Here is an 18,352-nt window from a genome sequence, read left to right on the forward strand (position 1 = left end):
ATAAACCCAACCATTCCCAGGGGTAGTTGTCTCTAAATGCCCTATATACCAGAATAAGATCTCCTCTTAGATTTCTATAAGAGACACTGTACAAGTTTGGATATTTTAGTCTTTCATAATAACTTAAATTTTCACATCCCTGGATGCCCTTGGTATATTTCTGCTGCACTCTTTCCAGTTTACTCATGCTTGTTTTCTTATAAGGTTTTCATATTCTTATTCCATACTCAAGTTTGGGTCTAATGTAAATAACAAACAATTACTTTATCATTTCTGATTTCCTAGACTTTATAAATCTTTGTATACAACCTACAGGTCTATAACTAACATTAACCAATTGGTTGATATGATTAGAAAAGCTCAAAGCTTGATCTACCCATATACCCAGGTCCTTAAATAAATCTACAGTTTCAATCATTGTGTGCTGTATTAAATATTCACCTTTCAATTTATGTCTCCCAAATCTCATGTACTTAATTTTTGATATATTTATCAGCATATTATTCTCCTGTGCCCAAATGGTCAATTTAGTCAAGTTATTTTGCAGACATGTCTTATCTGTAACACATGTAATCAGTTTACCCAATTTCAGGTCATCTTCATATAGACTGTAGAATACCTCAGATGAAAAAGTTAGGTCTGATAGATACAATATAAACAAGTAAGGGCCTAGGACAGAGGCCTGTGGGATACCCTGACTGAAACCAAGAATTTCACCTGTCTAGTTGTATACTTGCCATGTCCCGTTTGTAAGCCGTGCAGCTATCTATTTTATAAAGACTACACATAACTAGTTGTTCTAATTTATTGATCAATGTTTTGTGTATGACCCTGTCAAATGTTGAAGTTAAATCTATATAAATTACATCACAGCACCATTTTTCATTCATTGCTGTTATTATATTGTTATAGAACGTCATGTTACAGGTGGTAATAGAATTATTTTCAACATATGCATGCTGATATTTATATATAGTTTTAAGTCCCAACCTATCAGTTTCTGACAGTAACTTATCCAGTATTACCTTCACCATTATTTTTCCACAGTATGAAAGTAGACTTGAGGGTCTATATGACTCTGGGTTTGTCCTACTCACCTTTCCCTTAAAGAAAATTTTAATAAGTGTATGTCTTCAATCTTGAAGAATCTCCCCATATTTATATGACCTAGTAAATAATAGATTATAATGGTACTGTAAGTTCTTGCTGAAGGGCTGGGCACACAAATGTGCCAAATTTATACACGCACTTAACACACAGGAAACTGGTGTCTAAGTCCTCTGGCCCATAAAACTACTACGCTTCCACTTTCTTATGCGTTTCTCAACTCAGAATGACCAGGCCACCACCTAATGCCCTTAGAAGGACTATCACAGTATTATCAATGTAAAAACTCAAAAAAGATTGCCTGAGAGTATAATGCCACCACAAAACAACTTAAACAAGCTACCTGGACACAGTGATTTCAGGTATTAGGGACTTTTAAAATGATTTAACATGCAGAATCAAAAAAATAAGGCAAACATAAAGCAGTGGCACTCTAAAATGGTTAACTGACATATAATAAAATAAATCTGTCTGACAAGGATGGAGAAGGATTAATTCAGGGTCCTCTCAGAGTGTGGCAAGGATGCCAACAGATAGGGCTCTAGGAAAATGAGCAGGAGACAATTTGTAATAAAGAGGTTTTCTCAAGAACAATACTGGTTTGCTGGGAGGGCACTAAGTATTATAGATCTATGGAAAACAATGGGTGGAAAAACTACTTAAACAGGTTATCAACAAACAATAGCAATGAAAGAGGTAAGGGCGGGACTTTGGAAGTCCGATTACCATAAGGGGCGAAGGCCAGAGACATAGCCTTTTAAAACCACAACAGGGAATTCCAGTGCAAAAAGCAGAGTAGCTAGAGAGGGATCTTATCAAATAAAGATAGTACTGGAGATCTAGTCATGTGACTGAGATCCAGGCCGATGACCCCAGATATGTTAGAATTTCAGAAACTTTAGCTTACTGTCTTAGGAGGTGGGACAGACACAAATAACAGGGGAACAGAAATGTACTGAAATGCAACCTTAAGCAGGTAAATGACAGGAAAAATATAAAACTAGCAGCAAAAGCAAAAGTTACATACTCACCAGAATGATGCATCTGTGTTGTCAGTTTCCATCCTTCATCAACCATTGGGTTTTGGATCTGACCTCAGAATAACTTCATCTACTGCCAGACTTTGGATCTGTAGCTCAAGTACCTCCCCTTACGCCAGACTCTACATTACCTCAGATTGAAATTTACTCCCTTAATATTAAGATACAAAAACAGACTCACAGATAGTTCTAAAAAGCTTAGAACAAGAAAGCAAAAGTATCTGGAGCTCAGTCCGGGAAAAAAAGACCAAGGAACATGCCTCTAGGTCATACCAGGAAACCAAAACAGTAGCTTCCAACCACTGGAATGAGGAATGAAGAGAGACAGAGGTTAAGGAGGGAAGAAAACAGACAACACAGATGCATTGTTGTGGTTAGTACATAACTTTTGTATCTGACGTTATCTTTCTTTGTCCATTCCTCAACCACTGGGATAGAGTCCACAGCTACTAGAACCCAAAGGGTGGTTTCATGTAAGGATATATTGGAGAAAGGCAGAACCAAATGCTGCCCTGTTCCTAGAAAGGATATTTAATTTTAATATGCTATGAAGGTTATGAACATTGGACCACGAAGCTTCAGCAGAAATGTCATCTATGAAAGTTCTTGATAAGAAGGCTGAGGAGGTGGATACTGACATTGTGGAATGTGTTCAAGCTACTTTGGATAAAGTCAAACCTGTTTGCTTATAAATGTGAGAAATACAATAGTGAACCACCTAGCTAAAGTGACTTCAGATACATACTGTCCCAATTTGGCCTTTGAGAAAGAAATAAACAACTGATCAGATTTCCTGAATTTTTTTGTTCTTGGAGATTAAATCTCAGTTGTCTATGGACATCCAATAAATGAAGCATATATTCTGCTTTATTAGAACATTTGGAAAGAAAACTGGTAGATTAATAGACTGGTAAAGGGCAACTTCTGATGCTACCTTCTGGAGAGAGGAAGGAGAGGTGCAAAGAGAAACTCTGTCTTTATGAAAAATGAGGCAAGGTTGCTGGCAAGACAATGCCTGGAGTTCATATATTCTCCTGGTGGATGTAATAGTGACTAGAAAGATGGTCTTCCAAGAAAAAAAAATTAATTTAACTTTTGCCATGAGTTCAAAGGGAAACCGAGTTGAAGCCTGGAGAAGAACTGTCAAATTCCAAGGAATAGTGGATTCTTAATAGCTTGTCTGAGTAGAACCATACCTTTGAGAAAAGCATTGCATTGTCTGAGGGTGGCCAAAGGCAAATGGTCTTTACCAACAAGATAATTGCAAAATGCAACCAATTGTACCTTGGTCGTGAAGTAACTTTCTCCACCATGGAAAATGGAGTGGAGAACTACACTTCAGCCAGTATAGGCATTAGGGTCCCCTGCTTCTGCTTCCAGTGTGCCAGCCATTTATGGAAACTCTACTATGTTAACGTCCCAGTACATAACTGCTTCTTGATAAGCGGACTTTACAGTTGCGGTGCTACCCTACCCTGCAATCAACTCTGCATGCAATTTATGGAAACTCTACTCTGCTAAGGTCCCAGCACATAACTGCCTGCCAGATAAGAGGACCTTCACAGTTGCGGTGCTAACCTTCCCTGCCATCAACTCTGCATGCAGTTTATGGAAACTCTACTATGTTAACGTCCCAGCACATAACTGCTGCCATATAAGCAGACTTTTACAGTTGTGGTGCTAACCTTCTCTGCAATCAACTCTACATGCAATTTACATAAACTCTTCTTTGCTAGATCCCAGCACATAACTGCCTGCCAGATAAGCGGACCTTCACAGTTACGGTGCTAACCTTCCCTGCCATCAACTCTGCATGCAATGTACGCCAAAGATATTGTTGTTTAATTTCATAGAAAGTAGCTAAATCCTTGGTGTTCTTAGCGAGTTATAGAGTGGTACACACACTGGATCAAATGCTATTTGTTTGCTGTCTCCCAACTCTCAGGCAGCCCGAAATATCCACCATTAACTGATTCCCACAGTATAAATTGTTAGCGAGTACAATACAGTATAGCCTATAATTTCCTAACTGCATTTTTGGCTTCTGTTTAAGTACAGGGTCTGTTCTTCTTAGGCTAACTGCAGTACTTACCTGATTTAAACTGATAATTTATCTCAGCTTCTCAAACTGCTTTTGGGGGCAATTTACATCTCATTCATTGCCGATACTCTCAGCCAGCTGCTGTTGTCCCCTCTAGCCCCTCCCCTGTACTATGTCAGTCACAGAGTTTTCATAGCAGCCAAGTGATGTAGGTGCCATTTTCAATCTACACTGCAGCCAGTTCGGCATTAGGGTCTCCTGCTTCTGCTTCCTGTGTGCCTGCCATGTAGGTTGCTTTTCTTTGGACCTGTAATAATTCTTTGCTTACTACTTTGTAATATGTGCCTAAAATTAACATGTGTCTCTAGCTACATAAAGCCATCTTTTCCATGGCAGTCTAAACTGTAAAACATGTTGTATAAGGCAACCCGTACACATGGCTTGTGTGTAAATGGTGAGACAGCTCGTTAATGGTTGTATGTGTGAATTAAAAGACCTGGTTCTTAGATTTACTACATGGTTTTTAAGCAAAGTTGGAAATGTATTATTACAGATGTTCTGCTGCTTAATGTACTACATAGTAACTGATTTGCGTGTTAGTACTGGTCCAGTTACGGTTTATAGTGCTAACTGTGTTTGTGCCTAGTAAACAATTAGCAACCAAACTACTAAGTCTGTGTTTCTGAAGCTATACTACCACATTTGTGTTTTTTAATGTTACTGTTTCTGCTTGTAATGCTGTAATTATCTGCTTACAGACCATAGTTTCCTTAATAGCTGTCCTAATATAATTTACCGATCTTTGGTGCATTATCTTTACTTACTAACCTAAACACACTAAATCTACTTCTGTACATTTACCTTTACATGTTTACTAGCATTTCCTAACCATAATACTGAATCTGGGACCTTTCCTCCTGGGTGCTTACTTCTTCCTTTTCTTTTTCAGTTATGGAAACTCTACTATATTAATGTCCCAGCACATAACTGCTGCCAGATAAGCAGACCTTTACAGTTGCGGTGCTAACCTTCCCTGCAATCAACTCTGCATGCAATTTACAGAAACTCTACTTTGCTAAAGTCCCAGCACATAACCGCTTGCCAGATAAGTGGCCCTTCACAGTTGCAGTGCTAACTTTCCCTGCCACCAACTCTGCACGCAATTTATGGAAACTCTACTATGAATCTGGGACCTTTCCTCCTGGGTGCTTACTTCTTCCTTTTCTTTTTCAGTTATGGAAACTCTACTATATTAATGTCCCAGCACATAACTGCTGCCAGATAAGCAGCCCTTTACAGTTGTGGTGCTAACCTTTCCTGCAATCAACTCTGCATGCAATTTATAGAAACTCGTCTCTGCTAAGATCCCAGCACATAACCACCTGCCAGATAAGTGGACCTTCACAGTTATGGTGCTAACCTTCCCTGCCCTCAACACTGCATGCAATGTATGACAAAGATATTGTTGTTTAATTTCATAGCAAGTAGCTAAATCCTTGGTGTTCTTAGCGAGTTATAGAGTTGTATGCACACTGGTTCAGATGCTATTTATTTGCTCTCTCCTCCCAACTCCCAGGCAGCCCAAAATATCCATTAACTGATTTTGACAGTATAAATTGTTAGCAAGTACAATACAGTGTAGCCTATAATTTCCTGACTGCATTTTTGGCTTATGTTTAAGGGCAGGGTCTGTCCTTATTAGACTAACTGTAGTACTTATCTGATTTAAACTGATAATTTATCTCAGCTTCTCAAACTACTTTTGGTTCAACCCACTCTATTCGCCCTCGCTATGCTCGGGCTCACTTCGCTCCCCTACCCTACCCTACCCCATACTCCCACCCACATGCACTTTACCTAGATTTATAATTCCTTAACCATGCCCACTTCACTCCTAACCATTCATTCTCCCTATTTTCCCAATAGACACTCCCACCACTACATAACTTACCCAGTCACCATTGCCTACAACCACCATTACTTTACACAACACTACCTCCTTTCTAGGCTACAACACTGACATCTTACTTCCACCATAACATAACTCTATTCATCCTGTCCATTTCACCTCTCACAACTTTTCAGGCCATTTAACTCACATACACCAGGCATTATACCACTTCCTAGCTCTTATCTTTACTTTTATTCAATATATCACATTTCTCTCACCTTCTACCTCAACCTAATACTGTCCTCACCAAACATAAAACTCCACCTCCAAAATGACTCCACTCATTACCAAGCACATTCATACTCTCACCATCCACACCTTTGCCATTACAATAATTCTTTTCTGTTTTTTTAAATCCTAACAAGACTAAACTTATCCTGTTCCACCCAACTAGATCTCCTTCTTTGAACCCATGTTTTAACATAATTTCTACAAATAATACCACCTTTTACCCACACTAAACTTCTTGGGGATGAAATTGATTGCGACATGAAATTTGACATTCACATCTCTCAGACTATAAAAAAGTACATAAAAAACTGGGAATGCTCTACAGAAGTAAACAATTCTTCACTGGCCAGGCTGTCTACTATTGCACACACACATACACACACACACAGACACACACAGACACACACACACACACACACACACACACACACACACACACACACACACACACACACACACACACACACACACACACCTTATATCTACCCTCCTGTATGCCTCCCCAGTTCTCACAAATATCAGAAAGTCTGAAATAGCAAAACTTGACTCTTGCTATAATAAAATAGCAAAATTTGCCTCTGATGCCCCTTTCAGGTCCCATAATTGTTCAGCTCTGAAACAACTGAACTGGCTCGAACTTCCCAGCCTCCTCCTGTGTAACCAACTCACTTTTGCACACAAAGTCTTGCACCAACCTGATAAAACCCCGGGTCTACAAAATCTAATGCTTCCACTCTCACATAACAGGCCCCTTTGATCATGCAATAAAACTACTATTACAGACTACAAAAGCTAGCAACACAGCTGGTGAATCACTTTCCTCTAACTACATAGCTAAAATATAGAACACACTACCCAACAATAGTATCCCAGCTCTCCTTACCCCAGTTTAAATAAACGCTAACAGCCTATCTAGTAAACTCATGGCTATGCTCCTGCTCTAGCCCAGGGTAATTCACCAAAATTATTGTATCTACTCAACTTTTCCCCCAGACACAGTAACAACCTAATAATCTCAGTAATAGATCTCCAGTCTCTTCCCTTCTCTTAGCAAACACTAACAATACTAATTTCCTTCTGGTCCTCATCTTTTATTGACTCAGGCTAATATTGTCAACCATATTAAGGATTCAAATCATAGACATTATAACTGATGTATCCATTTAATTGTTTTACTTAACATCCAAGGCTCATTCTTAAAAAAAATCTGAATCCTTGGATTTTGAAAAGTGGTCAAAACCTATGGATTTTTACTTTTGTATTGCCATTACTGTCGACTGTGTATTATTCATTGTTTCCCAACATCTATGGCTCTATGTTACAAGTCATCCAGTCCTGTAATTTTTGGATTACTGTCAAATCCTAAGATATTTGTACTCTATAGTTTTACTAGTATTTGTATTCTATGCTTAGTAATGGGAGTTTTTCTACCTGGGCCTCTGCTGAAAAAGGACCTGTGCCAGTTGAACTTTCTCAGTTAACAAATGTAAATAAATAAATAATAAGACATCCGGAACAGGTGCTGAAAATGGATCCAGGTGTCTCTGACTGGCCCAAATAGAAAATCTGTTCCATTTCCTCTTATATATCTTTCTAGTAGACTCATTTTGGGAAGCTGTAGCCTGGGCTGTCTAGACATCACTGGAAGTGAAGAAACCATGAGGTTAGTTTGAGGGTCTTTATGTCCGGGTGATGTAGCATGAATAGGTGAGATAGAAGATACAGGGAAGGATCCAGAACCCAAGGAGGGCCAAAGGAAGGGAAACCACACTTGCTGAGACCAGAATTGGGCAGCGAGGATCAACTTCTTTTTCTGCTGATATGCTTTCTGTAGAAACTTGGATATGAGGAGAATAGGAGGATAAGCATAAAGAAGACAGGAGGGACAATCTTAAATCAGGCCATCTCTTGATAACTCCCCTGTGGGGAGGATAGGGGCAAAATTCCTGCTGCATTTGAAATTGTGGGCAGAAGCAAAGAGATCACAGCATGGGTGGCCCCATTGATGAAAAATCTGTTCCACCAATGAAGGACTGATAGATCACTCATGAGGCAGTAGAATAGATCTGCTCAGTCTGTCCACTAAAATGTTAGACATCCCTGGAATGTGCATTTAGTAAGCATTACAGGGAAAGCCAGGATAACATCCCAGGATGCTTAGTAAATATCATGAAACATGATGTCTCTGGTCCACTTAAATTACTTTTCAGCTGAAATCTACAGTCAGGTTTTGTGCCCAAGAAATGGAAGATGGCTACAGTCATTCCACTGCACAAAACAGGTCCAACCACTGATCCTGGTAACGACAGGCCCATAAGTCTGACCAACTTCATATATCAGGCAATGGAAAGAAAGAAAGAAAGAAAGAAAGAAAGAAAGAAAGAAAGAAAGAAAGAAAGAAAGAAAGAAAGAAAGAAAGGAAGGTAGGCCATGCTTATTAAATCAGGTAGACTTCTTTGAGAGAGTCACCAAAGCAATGGATGAGTGCAAGAATGTGCACACAGCTTACTTTGACCTGTCCAAGGGTTTTGATACAATACCCATCTCAGGCATTATAGATAACCTCACTAAATTAGGTATAATCCCTTTTATCACCCACTGGATAACTAACTAGCTCACTGATAGGACCTAGGAGGTCAAAATAGGTCAGTGTCCCTCCACCAAGAGGCCAGTCACTAACAGAGTCGCCCATGTAAAGTACTGGGTCCACTCCTTTTTGGAATCTATTTCTCTGAAATGGGAGCAAATGCTGAAGGTTTATGGCTGACTACATTTGTAGATGATTGCAAGCTGGGGATTGTCATCAACTCCCATGCAGACACTAGCATTCTTCAAGAAGGCCTATCAATGACTAACAAATGTTGCCAAAGCCATGGTCTTAAACTCAGTGTTAAGAAATACATAAGTGCCCTCTTTGGGAAGTCAACCATCCTGCCTAATTACCATGTTGATAATGCACCCTTAAGAGTTTTCCCAGTGGTCAGGGAATCTGGATATGCACATAGACCACCATGTGGCCATAATGGTGAGGAAATCTTTTTATGCTGTGCAATGTTTATGTAAGGCTATGGCATCTAGGTCCAAAGAAGACATTATCCCAGTGTACTCTGGCCTTATCACACTAATCATACAGCACAATGCTCCCTTCGGTATGTACCTGACCTGGCATATGCAGCAACTAGAACTACCTTAGAGGTTACTTACAAAAAGAATACAAAGCATAAGAAACCCACCTTTCACATGGGTTCATAGGTGTGTACTAAGCTAATGGCCCTAGAGCCTTTACAAGCCTAGCCCATAGGATTACCCTGGCTTTGTGCCTCCCAACCTTAGTTCCTAGTGCCTCTGTTGAGCAGAGCCACTGGAGTGATCCCCAGGGTGAATTTTCTATTTCCCATCTACTCATCAAGTCAAGCAGAGATCGCCTCTAAGTAGGCCATATGAGACACAGAATAATTGGAATTTTTTGAATCTGTCCATATAGGACAAGTGTTTAAGGCCTAGGTTCCTGTTTGTGAGGTACTTTTGCAGCCTCTCCAGTTGTTACAGGTGTCTAGTGAGGTACATTCCAAATGGGGCATTGTACTCAATGATTGGCCTAATGAGGGAAGAGTAGAGGAAGACAGTGACCTCTTTCTTCCTGGATGCAAAACCCTTAGTAATGAGATGTGCTACATAGAAGGACTTTCTGACCACAGTAGTGACATGGTGGTCAAAAGAGAGGTTGCTGTCAACCTGTGTTCCCAGATCTCTTATAACGCCTTCTGTGTTCAGTGAACTACCATCAATGTGGTAATTCAAGGGAAGTAGGTTTTTCCCAAGGGGGGTGATGACACATTTTTTGTCATTGAGCTTAAGGCCATGGTTCTGACACCAGTCATTGGTGTCATTGATGCCTTTCTGTAGGATGTCAACATCACTTGGGGAGTTAATAATAGCTCCCAGCTTGCAATCATCTGTGAACATTGTCAACCAGAGTCTCTTCTTGTTGGCCTAGACTTAAGATAAGTAGATACCAAACAGGAGAGGACCCAGGACCGAACCCTGTGGGGACTCCACTCATGACTGGTCAGCAGTCTGACTTGGAGTCAGCTACTTTCACACTGTGGGTTCTATCTGTGAGCCAGTTTGCAACCCATCTAGTGATACAGGGGTTGATGCCTAGCTTAGTGAAATTTTCTATGATTCCTGAGTGGGGAATGGTATCAAAAGCCTTGGCCAGATCAAGGCTGGCTGTAAGAACCATCTTGCCTTCATCCACAGCTCTTGTGACTGACTCAAAGAAGTCAACCAAGTTGAGCAGGCATGATCTACCCTTCATAAAACCAAACTGTGTAGGATCCAGAGTTTGGAGATTCCCTATATCCTTGTTTATTAGGTCCATGATGATGCATTCCATAGCTTTGAATATCAGACTCATCAGGCTAATTGAGGGATAATTCCCAGGGTCTGTAGTTGTTCCTCCTTTGTGGAGAGGGATGACTGTAGCACTGCATTATTTGGTAGGGACAAAGCCTGAGTTGAGGCTGTGATTGAACAGGGCACACAGGTGAGGTGCCAGTTCACTCTGTAGTTCATGTACAACACAGCTAGGGATATTGTCAGGTCCCATAGAAGCTGTATTCTTGGCCTTGGACAGTGCTGTTTTAACCTGTACAGCAGTAATTCCGGGTGCCTGGCAATCTACTGGTATTGTGATTGGTCCTTTGGGGGGGATAAAGTTAGCACTGAATCTGTTGGCCAGTATATTGGCAATATCTGTTGGCTTGGTATAGGAGGTACCATTGTGCAGTAGCTCAGAGCAAATCTAGGCATTGCCGTGGAGATTCTTTATGTAACTATAGAAGGCCTTGTGGTTATCTTTACTATCTGCTGCAATTCTGTTTTCATAACTAGCTTTAGAGGATTTGATGAGGTATCTCAACTTTATACTGAGGCTGATAAGGGAGTTTTTCCATTCTTGGTACTTCACCTTATTCCGCATCAGTTTCTTCCTTCTGTTGTAGAGTTTGTTTATGGCAGGGGACTGCCAGATTGGCTTCCTTTTTTTTTTTGAGGAGAGCATCTTGGTTCTATTCGGTATGGCGAGATCCATGCATTTGTGTATGTGTTTGTACAGTGCATTTTTGTATGATGCAGCAGTCATGCAACTATTCTCCATTTGCATGGGTGCTGTGAAGTTAGGCACCTCTATTTTTAGGAGCCCAAAGTTAGCTTTGACGAAGTCACACACAGAACATCTTTCCCTCTAATCCATCTCCTATAGGTTGCTGAGGGGTGATCTATGCCTGGCTTAGAAGGCATTCACAAACCCCACACTTATGAGTCTCTTGCATATTTGTAAATCAAACAGTAACAGAAATACAAGGTCTAGGAACCTGTATTTTGCCTGTGACTTAAACAGAACATACTGGAGCGACAGATATGTTTCCCAGAGATTTCCCATCCTATGGAACAGGCTTCCTATCCATGTGAAGCTGAGTTTGTTTATTACCCAATTTAAGAGCAAACTAGACCAGTGGATGGGGAATAGGAAATTTATACCAGGCTGGCACCCATATCCTTATGAACAGAGGTAGGTTATAAATGCCTGACCCTCAATATCCTGTGTGGATACAGGACACCATTATTCTTTCAGAAAAACTTGGCTAGGTTTAGAAAGGTCGTTAACCTAGTAACAATATATGACTCTATGAAAGGAAGATGAACTATCGTAGACAAAAATTGGCAGTTATCTTATAAATGGTCTGAGCTAAGTCAACTATGTCTAATCACTGGAAGCAGCAAATGAGATCTGGGGTAATGTGAGGTTTTGTGGGTATTGTGGGTAAGGGTATGAGTTTTACTTACTGATTCAAAGTCTGAGAAGTGTCAGAAGTCAGATCCAAGGTCAGATCTGAAACCTAATGGTTGAGGAATGAAGGAAAAAGACAATATTAGATCTGGAATATAAACAGCTGTAAAAACACTGAAGCACCAGTGCTTGAGCAAAATTGACAATACTTCCACTACTGAAAAAATGCTTCCACTCAGCGATAATTATACCACAGAATAAGACACCAGACTATGCAAAACTTTGTCAGACGTACTGTTTGTGGAAAAAATACAATCATAAATGGCTGAATGAGGCTCAAATCTGGCAGTAGTTCACAGTTCTGCCACAACTACAAATAAAACTAGAAGACTAAGGTCCCAGACAGGGTTCCAAATACAAACAGCTGGCTTGAACAAGTAATTCTGCTTATGGAGATAGAAGTGAAGTATAATTAACAAGTGATGCTAAGATCTTGCCATAATTCACAATCTTCCCACAACTACAAATGAAGCTACAAGACTAAGGTCCCAGAACAAACTCAAAAAATTGAAACAGGCAACTTTTTTGGCCAAATCTTGAAAAAAGACAGAAATGTACAAAATAAGGTATGCCCACACAGGTCACTAAACATACAAAAAAAGGTATGACCACACTATAAGTGCAACTTAAAACATTCAAGCAGAATTAAAATAAGAAAAAAACTTTTGTTGTTTCCCTTTTTGATGAAAAGCTTGTTTCTCACAGTCCAGGGTTTTCCATACCTCTTTGAGTCTTGCTGGATGTAGTAGACTAGTTAGACAGGGATCCAATCAAATAAAGCTAGTGTTAGAACTCTACTACTATGACTCTGAATGACAGGTCAATGATTCATGGTAGGTTAGAATTTCAGAAACTTTAGCTTAATATTTGAGCCGGGGGTTGGGCAGACACAAATAACAGAGTGAAGGCACATATAGATAACCTGACAGCTCATAATGATTAATGCTAAGTGCTGACTGATGTTAGGACATATACCAGCATCACAAAGTTGATGATTTTGTATAGGGAGAGACTACAATGCATACAAAATGCATGTCATTTGACAGAATTACTTTCTTTGAAGGAAGGATGAACAATTCACTGTCTTCATTTGATATTCATTAAAATGTTTGAGATGCAGTTAATTTCTACTCCTTGGGCACATTACCATGCAGTCCCAGAGTGATCTTATTTTAAAGCTGACATTGCTCCCCCAAATTAAGGTATTAACAATGCCCTGCTTTCCCCCTCAGTGTTTTATTGCACACTGCAAATCACAGTTATTGCAGAAACATTAAGTGAGACAGAACTATACATTAAATAAAAGAGTGGCGTATTTAGTGGCTTAATGTAATAATACAGTAGAAGTACTGCAGATTCTTTGCAACTCCTGCTTTTTCTAAAGTCCTCATATTTAATGGGAACATTACAGTTTTTCATGTTACTTTCATAATACATGCAGCCCACAATAACTCATAGGAATAAATAAGTGGATTGCTCACATCATTATCTGAAGATCTACAAATTAGTTTAATTAGGTTTGCAAACTGCATGGTTTCACCTCTGCTAGTTTACAGCTCATCAATACATTCTAAAAGGATAGACAGCAACCATATCATATCTCAGCATTTAAAATATATATGCAATTGTTTCAGTTCTGATAGCAGGATACAACCAGGCAGAACATTTAGAAAGAGGAACAGATTACAGTAGTACTAAGTTGTGCTACTTGCTGCCACTTAAATCACATTCAAAATTAAGGAACTGCAGTAAAACTACCAAACAAATGGAAGTCAACTCAGCTTCTTGTCAGAAAAGTTATTCGATCTTGACAACAGCTGCTCTCTCCAAAGCTGAATTACTGAAGACTAGCTCACTGGAGGGGACTGAAACTGTTCATTCTTGCAGCATTCCTGAACAGTCGCTAACACTACATACTGATCCAGATTACTTTTTCACAGAGGGTACTTGCAAACCCTGTTCCTGACTCTCTGGTATATGTACAATGAGCCGAGACAAAAAGCACCCTGAGTTAAACAGACCAGGTTGTTTAGGCTCAGTTCTTCTGCTACACTAGATCTGGGGAAAAAAACAACAGAGTTTCAGATTCAGATTGTTTGTGAGAAATTACTTGTACCTGGTATCCCAGTCTGCACTCTGCCGTTCAACAGACCAGAGAATTGGTTATATTGCCTTATGTCTGAGGGTTGTGAACCTGCACACTTTGTCTCCAGCCTCAGCAGAACTGATAAATTAAAAAAGTCTGCTATCTGGTTCCCTTATAGACCATGAACTCTATGACTACAAGGGAGGTAATTACAAAAATCAATTAGACATGGGAGAAACAAGTTGGCAAATAAAATTGAAAGCTGACAAATTTCTAGACATCACTGATGTCATTAATACTGAATGCCATTTAAAGCATAGGGGATTGAAGAAATAATAACAGTAATAATTTTATTGTATAAGTTCATTGTTTTTATTAGGATATTTACATATGTTTTTTTTGTTAGAATTATTTTACCATATTTTTATATTAATATGTATTTCCTTAAGATCCTTTAAAAAATTATAGAGGTTGGACACATGATTTTTTGGAGAGACTGGTCACATGATTTCTTTTAAAAGTTGGTCACATGATTTTATAGAAGCTGGTAGCATGATCTTTTAATGATTTAAAATCAGGTGATTTGCATAACAGGGTACTCTAAAGAAGTCCTATGGATGTTATGGGATAAAAGTGCTCACTAAAGATAAATGGTAAAATTCTGCTGCCAACAGTGATTTCTTCTTTTTTAGAGCTTCAAAGGTTGTTGTTAGTCTTTTGGCTTTTCCCGGTTAGGGGTCGCCACAGCGGAACTCCGGTCCGTTAATGATTGGCAGTAGACTTTCACAAACGCCGAGGTGCCAGCTCGATGTTCAACCTTCAACGAAGGCACGCCCATTTACGTATGTCTTTCGAATGCCCACCCAACCATGGGGAGGACATGCAGACTCCACACAGAAGGCACTCCCCGCACTCCAGCCGAGAATCAAACGGGAGAACCTCTTCCTGTGAGGCAACAACACTACTGCAGCACCACCGCGGATGTTGCTAATGTATTTTGCTGAATTGACCCCCTTCACCATCACTTTACTAAACAACATGAAACTGAACCTGATATTGCCATCCTTGTTTATCCTCTACAGACACTCAGGCAGTCATTGCCAGTCCAGCTGCAACTTCCAAGCCATTACCAAATGTGAGGATCTGCTCACACTTCCCATTCTGGGATAACAATAATTATTTAGCATCTGTGAGTAGTTTCTGTATGGCAGAGCTCCTCCTCTGATGGGCAGGTCCCCGGAAATGACATGAGGTTTGATCTTGGGATAAAATAGCATATCGATTACCTCCCACCACATGCAGGCTGGTGTCCTATTATAGCCACCCAGAGCATTGATGTCCTGCAGCATTTCTTGCCACACCCAGTGTTGGAATACTATGTCTGTTTTACCTTTGTCCAGGATGCACATGATGTGTGTATAGGGCCTGCAGTAACACTTCAGTCTCCATGATGACAAACATTTCATGCCATTACCTATCTTGTGGGCCCATGACAGGATGTGCGCATCTATGGTTTATACATATTAGTCAGTATGCATGCAAAAGGCTGACCATCAGTGAACTATATATATATATATATATATATATATATATATATATATATATATATATATATATATATATATATATATACAGTGTGTGTGTGTGTGTGTGTGTGTGTGTGTGTGTGTGTGTGTGTGTGTGTGTGTGTGTGTGTGTGTGTGTGTGTGTGTGTGTGCAATACCCCCTACCCACTGTCATACTCTGACCACTTCTCCCTGCCCTACACTGACAGCAGTTTGAAGCATGTCATTGTTGGCAACACTGCTTTATCTCTATGCTGATGGACAGTCTTGCTGTGCAAATCCTTTTCCCCCATCAACCCTCTAGATGCATATCCATGACTACACCTATGTACAGAGCTCATTTTGTTCTCTGAACCATTTCCTGCCCTTAGTGCATGTAAGCCAGAGTGCTCCCCCCAATAGTTGGGCATGTAGTTATCATGCCCCTGTGCTGTAATCCCTACCACAGTGTGCCTCCCACACTCACTGGACATGTAACTGTCATGTATCTAACTCACACATATTGTTTGCTGTCTGCCTCTGTTGCTGATATCCACCATAAACATTCAGTACAACACATTGGTACATTAGTAAACATCTTGCCTGCCTTCAGTATGCCTATAGCAAAGTGCTATGTCTTCTCCAGTGAAATGCTGACTCCTGACATGTTTGTCAGACAACGGTATCTTGAAATACTGCAACTATGTTTCATATCATACTACAATGGGTCTTTTAGTATTGTTGTTATGCTAATGAGGGAATTTGGGAATTATTGTCTCTGAACTGCTACATAACCCATCATACAATCACACTCAGGCTGCAATAGACTGCTAATCTCTATTCCTACCAGTGCTACTGAGACATATACATAATATGATTGTGCATAACACCTGCTAAATTTATAGACTGTCAATACTGCACCGAACATACCCTCTTTCAAGCACACCACTGATGCCCTACAGTGCATGTCTCATAATGACATAAAATGAAGGCTGGGCCTAGTACTAGAATTTTACTCCTTGAGTTAACCTATCCTCCCCAGGTGCTGCACCCACCAGGGCTCCATTCTGCAGTAAGAGACAGAGACTATGATTTCAGTGTATCTCCTCCACTGAGACTTTGAGGAGTGCCTACCACACCATTATAACTGCTCATTATATAAGGTGGATTCCTGGCACCATCTTTTTAGGAGGGTGAGGGATGCCTCTAGCATCACCTATTTTGGTAAACAGTGCAGGCACAGGTATGGCAATCTGTGGCAGGGCCAACCCAACCTACTTCACCATGGGGAGACAGAGGTTAGGGAGAAGGTGCCAAGTTTTTCCTGTAAGCACTGATTCTTTATTTTATTTATTTTTTATTATTTCATTTTAACAATAATTTTATTTTATTTTCTTGTTTTATTTTTGTTTTCCTTTTTCTTTTTTTTCCAGACTCAGTAGTGTACTAAGGTCTTCATATTTTCTTTTGCAGCAGACAAGGAACAAGAACTTAACAGGTATCCCCATCTCAGGAGGGCTGACTACCTCTCCCAGCATCAGGGCACATCTGCTATAACCATTACTTCAGTGTTTTATGGCTATTGTGTCTGTAACACAGATGTCTACTGATGTGTTCTGTCTTCTTCTATTTCTGTATTTTTTTCCATTCCTTTATAAGTCCATCTATGGTGGAGACAGAAAAGTAGTAGAGCAAATGTTTTGAGACCACTCAAGATCTAATGATATTTTTATTTCATTTTTTGTTTATGTATTTATTTGTTTTTATACATTCATTTACATATGTTTTCAATGTGTCTTTTTTAGCAATTACCATTCATTTAGTGTTTTCTAGATGGTCATTTCATATTAAAGTTTCAAAATGTTGCCATAAAGTTTTGAATTAAATTTTTGTCATTTTATTTGATTACTCCTTTTTGAGAAATTATATTTTAAATGTGGTTATTCTGATGAAGATCACTTTATAGCTACAAAAGTGCTAAACCTGGTAGTTAATAAAATTTATATTAGAGACATACAGCTTCCATTGTGTGCTTCTCTAATTTCTGCATCAGTGTAAGTACCTCTTCACTTTTTGGCACTCAAGTTTTTATTACTAAACAAAGCATATCTCAGAATTTTACAAATTCTGGTTCTATCTGCTAACAGCAGCCCTAAGAAGTGCTAATTATTATTTTTATATATAAAACTGTAACCCTTGACATTTTATATCCCTTATATTTATCAAAGATATTGGTATTAGCTCACCTCAAATATTCCAAAGCTGTCTTAGCATGGGCGACCTTAACTTTAAGTTAGATGATGCCTGCTTGTGCGGCTGTCTATTTAGGACAATTGTTACTACTAGGAGGGTTAGCTTCATTTTTGAAGACATACATAATTTGTAGTGTGTTTATGTTATGTTAGTAGGTTACTGTGGTGTTCTGGGTTTTTTTATGGTTTTCATTAAAACAAAAAGTCTTGTAAAATGTGACATAGGTTCAAATGGAAATGACAAGA

This window comes from Protopterus annectens, chromosome 12.part0 (assembly GCF_019279795.1).
Source record: "Protopterus annectens isolate FY-2018-M chromosome 12.part0, PAN1.0, whole genome shotgun sequence".
Taxonomy (NCBI): Eukaryota; Metazoa; Chordata; order Ceratodontiformes; family Protopteridae; genus Protopterus; species Protopterus annectens.